Genomic DNA, 12,768 nt, shown 5'->3' on the forward strand with positions numbered 1-12,768 from the left:
TACGGCCTGTTGACGTTTGGCCACGGCTGTGCTCATATCGGTCATCATAACAGGTAACCGTTCACGGGTCGATGTGGAGGTAGACCGTGACGGCTCCTGCAGCGCTGATTCAGAGGAACTGGAGTATGAGGAGGAGTCAATGTGTACAGACTGGATTCCTGCAATCCTTGGAGTTGGCAGAACACGTACAGCGCCACTCTCAAGATCTGTACCCGGCTCCACAACATTTACCCAATGGGCAGTGAGGGAAAGGTATCGTCCCTGTCCATGCTTACTGGTCCACGCATCAGTGGTCAGGTGGACCTTGCTACTGACGGCGTTTTGTAGCGCATGTTTAATTTTTCCCTCCACATGATGTTGCAGGGCAGGGACGGCTTGCCTGCTGAAATAAAAGCGGCTGGGCACGTTGTATTGTGGGACTGCCAATGCCATAAAGTTACGGAATGTGTCAGTCTCCACCAGCCTGAATGATAGCATTTCAAGGGCCAGTAGTTTAGCAATGCCAGCATTCAGAGCCTGTGCTCGGGGGTGGTTTGCCGAGTATGGGCGCCTTTTCTCCCATGCCTGTGCTAACGATGGCTGTAGACTGGCCTGGGAGTGTGAGGATGACTGGGAAAGTGGTGCTGTGGGTGGAATTACACTGTGTCTCTGTACAACAGTGCCAGAGATTCTTCCATGGCGATCCTGTGAGGAAGCCGAACCAGCTGTGTGTGAGCTGGAGGAAGAGGCTACAACACGAGCTGAAGAGGTGGTAGGTGGCGCTGTAGGTTGGCCTAGGTCTTCAGTGTGTTTGTGTAACTCCACGACGTGCTTGGTCCGCACATGTTTCCACATATTTGTGGTATTGAGGTTGCTGACACTTTTCCCTCTTTTCACCTTCTGATTACACAGCTTGCATTTGACAAAGCAAATGTCATCTGCAACTGTGTCAAAAAAGGACCAGGCACTGCAAGTCTTGGGAGCGCCCGCTTTGGATTTTGGAAGAGCCATGCTCCTAATGGGTTCCGAAGTGGAGGCTACAGGCAACCAAGTCTGCCCCCTCCCTCTCCCTCCTTTTTGGGCCGTTCGGGGAATCTCTTCCTCAGAGCTGCTCCCACCACCTTCCTGTCCCTCACGCCATGATGGGTCAAGGACCTCATCATCTACACCACCCTCTTCAAACAACTGCTTCTCCTGGGTAGTCTCGACAGCACAGTACGCACCAGAAAGTGGCACCTGAGTCTCATCATCAGATGCGTACTGAGGTGTGCTGCTGACCATAGGCACTGGCCCACCCGCCTCTTCAGATTCAGAGAGACAAAACGGTTGCGCATCACTGCATACTACCTCTTCTTCAAATTCTCGAATTCTGCTTGGCTGGCCCCCTCTTTCCAAGCCAAGAGATTCAGAGAACAGAAGTAGAGATGGCTCCTGTCCAGGGCTCTCTGACTGCCTGGGCAATTTGGCAGGTGGTGAAGAGACAGATGGGTGCTCTTCAGTGCTCAGGACCTGAGAGGATCTGGAACTAATTGAAGTCGATGCGTTAGCTGCCATCCATCCGACAACGGCTTCAATTTGGTCCTCGCGCAGCAGTGGGGTACGGCTAGCTCCTACAAAGCTGCGCATAAAGGACTGTTCCCTGGTAAAACTGGGGGATGCTGAGTCACTGGTGCCCGCAGCAGGCACAGAATCCCCACGTCCTCTCCCTGCAGGCACAGAATCCTCACGTCCTCTCCCTGCAGAAACTCCACGCCCACGACCACGACCACATGCCTTACTCCCTGCCTTCTTCATCTTGGTAGACTGATAAAGATAGGCAGAAAAGTACTAAGGGCTTAGTGTGCTTATTCCTGAACAGCTGCTAACAGGTATAAGAAACACTAATTTTATAAAGTGTGGACTAGACTTTAATATGAGCTAATGTGGCCTACACAACTGTAAAGTGGAGTGTTTGGTGAACTTTATTTAGGTTTTTTTTGTCACAAAAAGACACTGGATGTGCCTAAAGATGTAATAACGATAGTATCACAAACTTTTTGTAGCTATTACAATGTAGGAAGGTAACCTACAATGCAATAGATGAGGCTGCAAAAAATAGGCTAATACTAATCTGGCTGGGGCTGCAGGGCCCAATGCTGCAGAAAGGCTCCTCTATCTACTCCTATATAGTGTGTTTGGAATCAATTTAGCTGAATATGGATGGAACCACCACACTAATAGGAGATATCAGGAAAAATTATGAATTGGCAATAAAGGACAATGTATGAGGCAGTGACAAACACTGAGTGCACTACAACCAGACGGGGTTGAAGCACACACTACAGGGTGAGCTGCACTCACACACCAGACCTTGCAGACAGCGGTGAACAGTACAGATGCAGAGCACTGTGCACTAGTGCTGCAAGACGGAAAAAAATTTCTCTATCTACTCCTATATAGTGTGTTTGGAACCAATTTAGCTGAATACAGATGGAACCACCACACTAATAGGAGATATCAGGAAAAATTATGAATTGGCAAAAAAGGACAATGTATGAGGCAGTGACACACACTGAGTGCACTACAACCAGACTTGGCTGAAGCACACACTACAGGGTGAGCTGCACTCACACACACAGACCTTGCAGATAGCGGTGAACAGCACAGGGAACTGTGCACTAGCACTGCAAGGCACAGTGATTTAGAAAGTAGCTTGGGTAAAGCAGTATAGAGCAAATAGGTAGCTAAAAGTGTCCCTCAGAACAACAGCGTCCTATCCCTAACTGAATTCACAGCAGAGTGAGCTCAAAATGGCGGCGGTGGCTTTTATAGTGCATCATGACATCATTTCAGCAGCCAATCACAGCCATGCCATTAGTTAAGATGCCTACATGCCTAACAGGATGTGCCCACACTTCTTAGGATCCTCATTGGCTGAATAAAATGAAAATGTCTCATTGCATTATGGGAACTTCCGATTCCGGTATACGATATTGCAATAGTATCGGAATTAAGTATCGGAATTCCGATACCGCGAATATCGGCCGATACCCGATATTTCAGTATCGGAATGCTCAACACTAGTCGCAATGTTACAACCGATAATTATTTTACTTCAGTAAAATTAGCTAAACAGCTAAAAAGCAAAGGAACAACCATCGTGGGAACACTGAACAAGATAAGGCGAGAAGTGCCTAAAGAAATAAAATCCATGAAAGAGGAATTGTACAATAGAGATGAGCGTTGTTCTACTCGAACTGTTCGCCAATCTCAAATTCGAGCTGTTTTGGGCGGTGTTCGAGCCGGTCGGCGAACACGAACAATTTGAGAAAAATTCGGCTGTTCGAGGTTATGTTCGATAACTGTTCGTGCACCAAAATCATAACTGGATTTTTTCTCAGTAATGATGAAAATTAATGTTAATACGCAGTTTGAGTGTACAGCGGGGCGGGGGGAGGGACAGGGGATGGATCTCTGCATAAATAATGAAGATCTCCATTTTTTTTTCTCTTTCCCGCATTTGCAGTGGGGAGGTGCAATCTGTCAGCCTATCAGCAGCGCACACACGGAGCGAACTGCTTTTTTTCACACAAGCAAGGGCATGTGTCATTGGCAGGGTATGTCACATGTCCTTGCCCTATAAGACCAAGCCATTTTCCCCGTCACCACCATTTTCTCACTGCTGCAGCTGCGTGTTAGACGGCACCGCTGTTGCTGTGTGCGCTATACCTTGTTAATTTCAAGCCAATTTTCGCACAAATCTACAGATAGCTTGGGAGTAGGGAATAGTTGTGATTGCAGTCCTTTTAAGGACTAGGTTACAGCATTTCCTACGACTTTTATCAGGCAGGTCTGTGCTCTTAAATAGATAGGTTGTGGGAGTAAAGACTAATTGTAATTGCAGTCCTTTTCAGGACTAGGTTACATCAGTTCCTATCAGTTTTTGCCAGGCAGGTCTGTGCCAGTGCTGTGCAAGTTTTTTTCACAGCATTTGGCTGAATCTAGCAAAGCTAATCCTTTTTGGCCTATTGCAGAGTGTGTTAGTCAGTGGAGTAGCCTATCTGTGTTGCAAGATATACCACCTGTGTATAGAATACCAATTTTTTTACTGCACCTAGTGAAGTAAAATCTTTTGGGCATAGCATCATTCTATTAGTCCATCTATACTGACCTCCATCAGGTTGCAAACTGAATATAATTTTTTTCTGCATCTAGCTCTGAAAAAATATTTGGGCTTCTAGCAGTGTGTGGGACTTGGTCTATTAGTCCATCTATACTGACCTCCATCAGGTTGCAAATTAAAAATAATTTTTTTCTGCATCTAGCTCTGAAAAAATATTTCGGCTTCTAGCAGTGTGTGGGACTTGGTCTATTAGTCCATCTATACTGACCTCCATCAGGTTGCTAATTAAAAATAATTTTTTTCTGCATCTAACCCAGCCAATAGTTTTGGCCTAATACCACAGTTTGGCCACTCAGCTCTGCTCGGTTACCATCCATTGTTTTTTTGTGCAAACAACTCCAGAGTTGTGAATTAGTTAACCACCAAAATGAGTGGAAAAAGGCCTGCTGCTGGTGGAAAGGGGAATAGGCGTGTTGGGAAGGGGAAAAAAGGTTGTGTCCATGGGGTAGGTGCAGAAGAAAGACCATCTTCCAGCCAAACTAAAATGTCTACTTCTTTTAGCGGACAATGTGATAAGATCCCTTTCTTACGGCAACGCCAATCGCTACAAATTCCAGATGAGGCACAAAAACAGCAGGTGCTTCAACGGATATCAAGTGCTCCTTTAAGTGGGCTCTCCTCCACATCAACTTCAACATCACAAATACTCCAGTCCTCAAAGGTGTCACCCCAATCGCACTTGCTTCCTCACAGCTCCCAAATCTCCAGCTGCCCGTCTGAGTATGAGGTAGAACAGATGGTTGAGTCTGCAGAGCTGTTTACTCATACTATAGCCTGGGAATCAGAGGTCGACTCCAGCGCTTCTGTGAATCCAGACGAGGAAATGATCTGCACTGATGCCCAGAATCTTTGAGTCGGATCCAGGACCAGACGCAGAAGGTTCTGACCATAATGTAGACCCTCATTCCCAAACTGTAACTCCTGTTGGTGGAGACAATGAGGAAGACGATGATAAGACTCAAATACCTGATTGGAGCGACAACTTTAGTTTTTTGTCAGGGCAGGAACAGGTTGGCTCTGAGGACGACGGGTGTGATAACGCACAGGGTGATGATGATGAGGTCGGAGATCCCACTTACTGTCAACCCACAGTCAGCCAAGAGATGAGGTCAGCAGAGGAGGTGGAGGAAGATGCTAGTGACGACGAGGTCAGGTTGCGCCTTCCTGGACAGAGACGTAGTACTGGAAGCACGTCAACAACTGCATCCTCAAACACAACTCTGCCTCTCACCACAAGTCGTGGTGGCTCTTCAGGTCGCATGGGTGCTAAGCCTTGCATAGCCTGGGCATTTTTTCAGATCGATAAAGATGACCCAACTCGTGTTAAGTAGAGGCCAAAAAATACATAGTTTGAGTACTTCATGCATGAACCGGCACATGGACATGAAGCATAAGTTGCAGTGGGAAGCTCAGTGTGCTACAATGCGGCCTAGCCGGCCGGGCCAACCACCGTCTGCCATATCTTGTGCATCCGCGGCCTCTTCATCCTCTGTGACTGGGGGGACAGCAGTCACACCTGTTTTGGGGCGCAGACCTGCCACCTCTTTACCCGCAACAGCCAGCGTGATTGGCAGGTCATCATTTTCTTTGGAGGTGGTAACACCAGCTGGTCTTGAGCGCTGTCCGACATCGATAGCACCACCTTTGGATCAAGGCAACCTAACATGTCCGCCTGCATCTTCCTCACAGACCGGCAGTTTGCCGGGGACACCCTTATCAACCCCGTCTAAGCACAATAGCCAGCCCTCGGTCCCTCAGATGTGGACAAGTAAAAGACCATTTCCTCCTAGCCATGAGAAAGCTAAGAGGCTGAATTTCACCATCTGCAAGCTCTTGGCTACAGAAATGCTGCCTTTCCGCCTGGTGGACACAGAGGATTTTCGAGACCTTATGTCCGTCGCAGTGCCCCAGTACCAGATGCCCAGTCGGCACTACTTCTCAAAGAAAGGTGTGCCTGCGCTCCACCAGCATGTCGCACACAACATCACCGCTTCTTTGAGAAACTCTGTGTGTGACAGGGTGCATTTCACCACAGACACTTGGACGAGTAGGCATGGACAGGGGCGTTACATGTCGCTGACTGGGCACTGGGTAACTATGGTGACAGCAGGACAAGGGGCTGCTGTCCAAGTCTTGCCGTCCCCACGAGTTGTGCGTCAATCCTCTTTATGTCAAAGTTCCTCCACTGCTTCTGCCTCCTCAACCTCCTCTCGGTCTTCCACCTGCACCCAAAGCCTGTCTGGTCATGCCACAAGCTTTCTAACTGCGCAGAAGGGATCCTGCACACCTCCTTACTATGCTGGCAGTAGGGCTCAACGTCATCAGGCGGTTTTTACATTGAAATGTCTGGGAAATGTGAGTCACACAGCTGAGGAGTTGTGGTCAGCTCTGGAGAACCAATTTCATGAATGGTTGTCTCCACTGGACCTGAAACCAGGGAAGGCCGTGTGCGACAATGCTGCAAACCTGGGTGCGGCCCTTCGCCGGGGCAATGTCACACACGTGCCTTGTATGGCTCACGTGTTGAACCTGGTTGTCCAGCAATTTTTAGCCCACTATCCCAGACTAGATGGCCTTCTGCAGAGGGCACGGTCGCTGTGTGCTCACTTCCGCCGTTCGCATCCCGCAGCTCAGCGACTTACATCTCTACAAAAGTCGTTGGGCCTGCCACTTCACCGGCTAAAATGCGATGTGCCTACCCGGTGGAATTCAACTCTGCACATGTTGCAGCGACTGTGGCAGCACCGACAAGCCCTGGTGCAATACGTTCTGACGTATAGCCTGGGCCAACGAGATTCAGAGGTGGGGCAAATCACGCTGGAGGAGTGGTCTCAGATCAGGGACCTATGCACCCTTCTGCACAGTTTTGAAATGGCGACGAAGATGTTTAGTGCTGACGATGCCATTATCAGCATGACTATTCCGGTGATTTACATGCTGGAGCACATGTTAAACAGAATTCGGAGTCAGGTGGTGGCACAAGAGGAGGTGGAGGAAGTAGAGGAGGAGGAGTTGTATGCGGAAGGGCTAACATCTGCAAGGTCCAGACGGTCGGCAGCACCAAGGCGGCAGGCATGTGAGGGTGGGGGAGATGGTTTTACCAGGGCGCATGGTAGCAGCCAAACTAGTGAGGAAGGTGCAGGAGCCCAGGAAGAAGTGGAGGACGAACTGATGGAAGACTCATCAGATGAGGGAGACCTTGATCACATTTCTGTTGTGCGAGGTTGGGGGGAGAGGACAGAGGAAGGAAGCATGATTGTTACCTCGCCACCAACACAACAGGGACTTGGTGCTCCTGGATGCGCAACACACATGAGTGCCTTCTTGCTGCACTACCTGCAACATGACCCTCGAATTGTGAGAATTAGAAATAATCCTGACTACTGGGTTGCCACACTGTTAGATCCCCGGTACAAAAGTAAATTTGCAGAAATTATTCCTGCCATAGAAAGGGATGCACGCATGCAGGAGTATCAGCAGAGACTGTTGCAGAATCTTACATGTGCTTTTCCACAAAATACCAGTGGTGCACGTAGTGAATCTCACAGTTCCAACTTGCCAACCGTGGGACCGTCAAGTGTTCAGCACTCAAACCGTAACAGAACCACAGTATCTGCTGGTAACATCAATTTTGCGGAATCATTTCACCACTTTTTTAGCCCATCCTTTGCAAGGCCACAGGAGACAAGAAGTCTGACACATAGTCAACGCCTAGAGACGATGGTACAGGAGTATCTCCAAGTAAACATTGAAGCCACGACTGTGTCACTGGACCCTTGCTCTTTTTGGGCTTCCAATCTGGATAAATGGCCGGAGCTCGCCACTTACGCCTTGGAGATCTTGTCATGCCCCGCAGCCAGCGTTCTGTCTGAACGTGTGTTCAGCGCTGCTGGTGGTGTGCTGACAGATAAGCGCACGCGGCTCTCCACTGATAATGTAGACAGACTCACGTTCATAAAGATGAACAAATCATGGATCCGAAACGACTTTTCTACCCCTGTGTCATCCTGGGGAGAGTAAAAGCTTGATGATTGGTTAAAATCACCCTACCAACCGTTTTAAGCTTTCAAATTACTAATCATGTTTATCTGTATCTTGACTGGAAAATAATTTGGGCTTTGTAGCAGTGTGCAGCACTGATCCTATTAGGCCATCTATAATAAGCTTCACCAGATTTAAAATTAAAAATAATTTTTAGCTGCATCTAGCCCGGAAAATAATTTTGGGGCTCCGAGATGCGCAAGACACATAAGTGCCTTCTTGCTGCACTACCTGCAGCATGACCCTCATATTGTCAGAATTCGAAGTAATCATGACTACTGGGTTGCCACACTCTTAGATCCCCCAAACTTTTCGATCAACCTTTTCATTTTAATAAAGACCAAAAAAATGGTCATTTTTGAAATTATAAGCATTAGCAGGTTGTTAGAAACTGAAATCAAACAGTTTTCAACTCAAAACTTTATTCTAGGTGATGTTACATTTTCACATAGGACCCCTTGTTCGAAAGGAGCTTCTGAACTCTCTCGTCCATTGAATTTTTCAGGTTTTGGATGGTTTCTGCTTCAATTGTTTTGCATGAGGACAGAATACCCTCCCAGAGCTGTTGCTTAGATGTGAACTGCCTCCCGCCATCATAGACACTCCTTTTAATGATGCTCCAAAGGTTCTGAATGGGGTAGAGGTCAGGGGAGCATGGGGGTCACACCATAAGTTTGTCCCCTTTTATGCCCATATCAGCCAGAGATGCAGATGTTTTATGTGCAGCATGAGATGGTGCATTATCATGCAGAAAAATGATCTTGCTGTGAAATACACGGTTCTTCTTCTTGAACCATGGCAGGAAGTGCTGTTTGAGAAAATCCACATACATTATGGAGTTCATCTTTAGCGCCTTCAGGGATCCTAAAGGGGCCGACAATCTCTCTCCCCATGATTCCAGCCCAAAACATTACTCCACCTCCTCCTTGTTGGCGCTGTAGCCGTGTTTGCGTGGGGTGTCCATCAACCAGCCATCCTCCACTCCATCCATCTGGACCATCGAGCGCTGCACGGCACTCATCCGTGAACAAAACAGTTTTGAAATCAGTCTTCATGTAATGTTTGGCCCACTGGAGCCGTTTCTGCTTGTGTGAAGTGGATAGAGGAGGTCGACAGGATGGCGCATGCACAGCTGCAAACCTCTGAAGGACCCTGCATCTTGTTCGGGGGACGTTGGAGGCACAAGCAGCTTCAAAAACTTGTCTGCTGCTATGACAAGGCTTTTTTGCCGCTGCTCTTTCAACCTGACGTAATTGCCTGTAGGAAAGAGTCCTCAATTTGCCCTTATCAGCACGCACACGTGTGTACTGTGAATCAGCTACATACTTCTTGATTGCCAAGACACTTCATCCTGATCATCGCACAATGTTGATTGTAGTCATGCCTTGACCTAAACACTCCACAATTTGTTGCTTCTCAGCAGCCGACACATCCTTTTTCTTTCCCATTTTGGCAGAAAATGTAGGCTGCTTAATAATGTGAGAGAGCCTTCTTAAGTAGTCTTGCCTTTCATTGGACACACCTGCCAAACTAATTAGCACAGGTGTCTGCAATTGCTTACAGTGATATAAAGAGCCCTGACACACATCACCATCAATGAGTTTAACTGACAAACAAAAAAATTCTTCCCTTATCACTCCTAAACACTTATTGCATAATAATTTGGAACACCGTGTACATGTGCTTTTCCACAAAACACCAGTGGTTCACGTACTGAATCTTACAGTTCTAACTTGCCAACCGTGGTCTGTATGGAGTTGTTCAATAAAGGGCCCAAAATTAAGATAACATAGATGGGAGAGGTCTCTATGAATAGGAATTCCTAAGTATTTGATACCCTGTGAGGGCCAGGCAAAGGGAAAGTTGGACTGGATGGAATCCTATATGGATTTGGGGAGGGAGACATCGAGGGCCTCAGACTTCGCTGCAGTGATTTTAAAATTTTACCATGTAACAAAGTGATCTATTTCAGCCATAACAGCAGGGATGGATATATGTGATTGAGTGATATATACTAGGACATCATCAGCAAATAGAGAGCACTTGTACTCGGTGCCTCCCACCTCAATCCACCTAATATTGGGGTTATGGCGAATTGATGAGAGCAGGTGCTCCGTCACTAGGATGTATAAGAGAGGGGACAGAGGACATCCCTGCCTTGTCCCATTGGTGATTGTGAAAGGTGATGAAAATGTTCTGATGCACCCCCTGGGCCTTGGGACACCCGGAGCCGGACCCTTTTTAGTGGATGCTGGTGGTTGTAGTCTTCGTGGCGGCGACCCGGTTCCGTGGCTCAGGGCGGTCAAACCAGTGGCGGAACTATTTATGTGGTTTTGATGTTTAAATGTCCGACTACACCACCCGTGGATTGCGGTCAGAGTGAACCGCCGCTACAGGGCAGACCGCTGAGGCTGGTGTTGTGGGTGCAGCAGAGCGTAGCATAACTCCCCACGGGAGGAGTATAGCCTCAGGGCAGTGTATGCGGAGGATGGGGGTGATGGTGCAGGGCAGCAGCAGTAACGACACGGAGTCAGTGATGCAGTTCAGGGCCTTTACTCACAGTTCTTATTATCCAGACCACGTCTGCAGGTAACGGGTGCCCACGTCGTACTGTGCTCACCAGGTGAGGGGCTCAGACAACTCCCAGATAACTTTGGAGCACTTCACAGGACCCCCTTTGTGTGTCCTTTGTCTGGCCTTTCTTACCAACACTTCTGTCCGGCTGCCTCGGGCCTCCTCTTGGTAAACTTGGCGCCAGTTTCCCTGACCCTATGTGGTGCCTTCCTAGCGGGTGTAGCGAGGGGCTGCGCCACATAAAATGTCAGAGCCTCCGGTTTCTAGCTGAGGGTCGTTTCCTGCCTCCACTAGTTCGGGGACCGGTCTCCCCCTTTGGCCTGACCCCTCCACGCAGGTGGATTCGGGCGTGCGGTGGCGACTCGCCCGTCCGCACCCCTGGGATCCCTTCATTCCTCGTTCCTGGAGCCTTCTCCGCTCCTCTTCCTTCCTTCTCCCTCTTGCAGGCCTGGGCCTCTGTTACTAGGCCCGCCTCCGGAGCAGAGCTCATGCAGAGCCCCTGCTTCCTGCCACTTCTGCTCAGACTTCTCTGCACTGAACTAAGATGGTGCCCACCTTTTATACTCCCTTCTCAATGCACCCAGGAACTGCTTCCTCCCTGCTCCTGCACTACAGGGTTCCCCTTCCTCAGTGTTCCCTCCCCCCACTCCAGCCAGGGACAGGGACTGTCGTGCCCATCTCAGGGGCATATTGGTCGCCCTGCCCCACGGCAATGTGGTGTAATGCATGCAGGTGTCGGGTCCTGATCCACACTCCAACCTTACCTGAGAGTGAGATATCACACCTCTGGGTGAGGTGCAATACGTCTGTAGCAACCGAGCCCTCAGGGTGCTACAGTTCCATTTATCTTCAGCCTAGGTGACGTATTGCGATACAGGGCCGTGATTTTGGCTATAAAAGGGTCCCCTAGACCCCTACCCCAAGCTTTTTAAGAGAATCATATATGGCGTGCCAGGAGACTCTATGGAATGCTTTCTCAGCATCCAACGAGAGTATCTACTTACAAATTTTTAACTGCATCTAGCCCAGGAAATACTTTGTGCCTAGTAGCAGTGTCTGCTAGTCAGCGGATTATCCCGGCTGTTAAGCAAGCTGCACCACCTGTAGTTTAGACACTTAATTTTTTCAAAGGAAATGCTTCGGGACCATGGGATACTTAGTGAAGAGCATCAGGAGGCACCCCAAGGCATAGGGGCTGGGACTGGCAGTAGGATGCCTTGCGGTGGACAGCCGAGCTCGATCCTTATAAAAGCTTTTTAACTGCAGCAGCTTTAGTGGACGCTACTGGAGCTGGAATTACCGCGGCTGCTGGCATGAGACTTGCCCTCCAATAGATCCTTGTAAATGGATTTAAAGTGTATTCATTCAAATTAGAGGGACAATTTAAATTAAAAAGCTTAGAGCTGCCTCCACCACAGGGGGGCTCGCTCGACCCACCAGCGGACAGGCACCAGTATTGGGAGAGGGGGGCTGGCCGTCAGGGTTCACCACGGCTCTGGCACAAACCCGGCGACACGGAGGTGGCACGGGCAGGAGCGGACTGGCCGTGTCGGCTTCTCACTTTTTGGATTTTAGAAGGGCATGACATGCCTATATCTGTGTCTCCCCCTCCTTTTACTCCTCCACCTCTTTTCTTTTCGCATGACTATATGTACTTGTCACTTTTCCATGTGTTAGTTGTGTCTTCTGAGCAGTTTGTCAGCTTTTGGACACCTTTGAAGGTGTTTTCTATGTGTTTCTATGTGTTTTTGTTTGCCTGCCATTGGTTTTAACGGTGTTCGAAGGTGTTCGACGAACAGTTCGGCGAACACACGGGTGTTCGACGAACCGAACTCGAACACTACGGGGGTGGCTCAACACTATTGTACAACACTAAAGTGTTTAGAAATGAAGACAATTTTACACTTACAGTATATCAAGGAAAGCCCAACAAAAATGTTGTCATTTTGAGTTCCGTCCATCCAGATGTTGTTGTTGCGTCTGATTCCGCTAAAAAAACTCCAGAAACGGTA

At 48.6% G+C, this 12,768-nt stretch overlaps 1 protein-coding gene across 1 annotated transcript in view; it reads right to left on the minus strand.

Moving 5' to 3' along the window:
* The window catches only part of ELP3 (elongator acetyltransferase complex subunit 3), a 260,655-nt gene that overhangs the window by 226,462 nt on the left and 21,425 nt on the right, over positions 1 to 12,768 (minus strand). The window lies entirely within an intron of this gene.

Source organism: Phyllobates terribilis, unplaced genomic scaffold (genome assembly GCF_046119375.1).
Source record: "Phyllobates terribilis strain yellow unplaced genomic scaffold, ASM4611937v1 Scaffold_3__8_contigs__length_932513732, whole genome shotgun sequence".
Lineage (NCBI taxonomy): Eukaryota > Metazoa > Chordata > Amphibia > Anura > Dendrobatidae > Phyllobates > Phyllobates terribilis.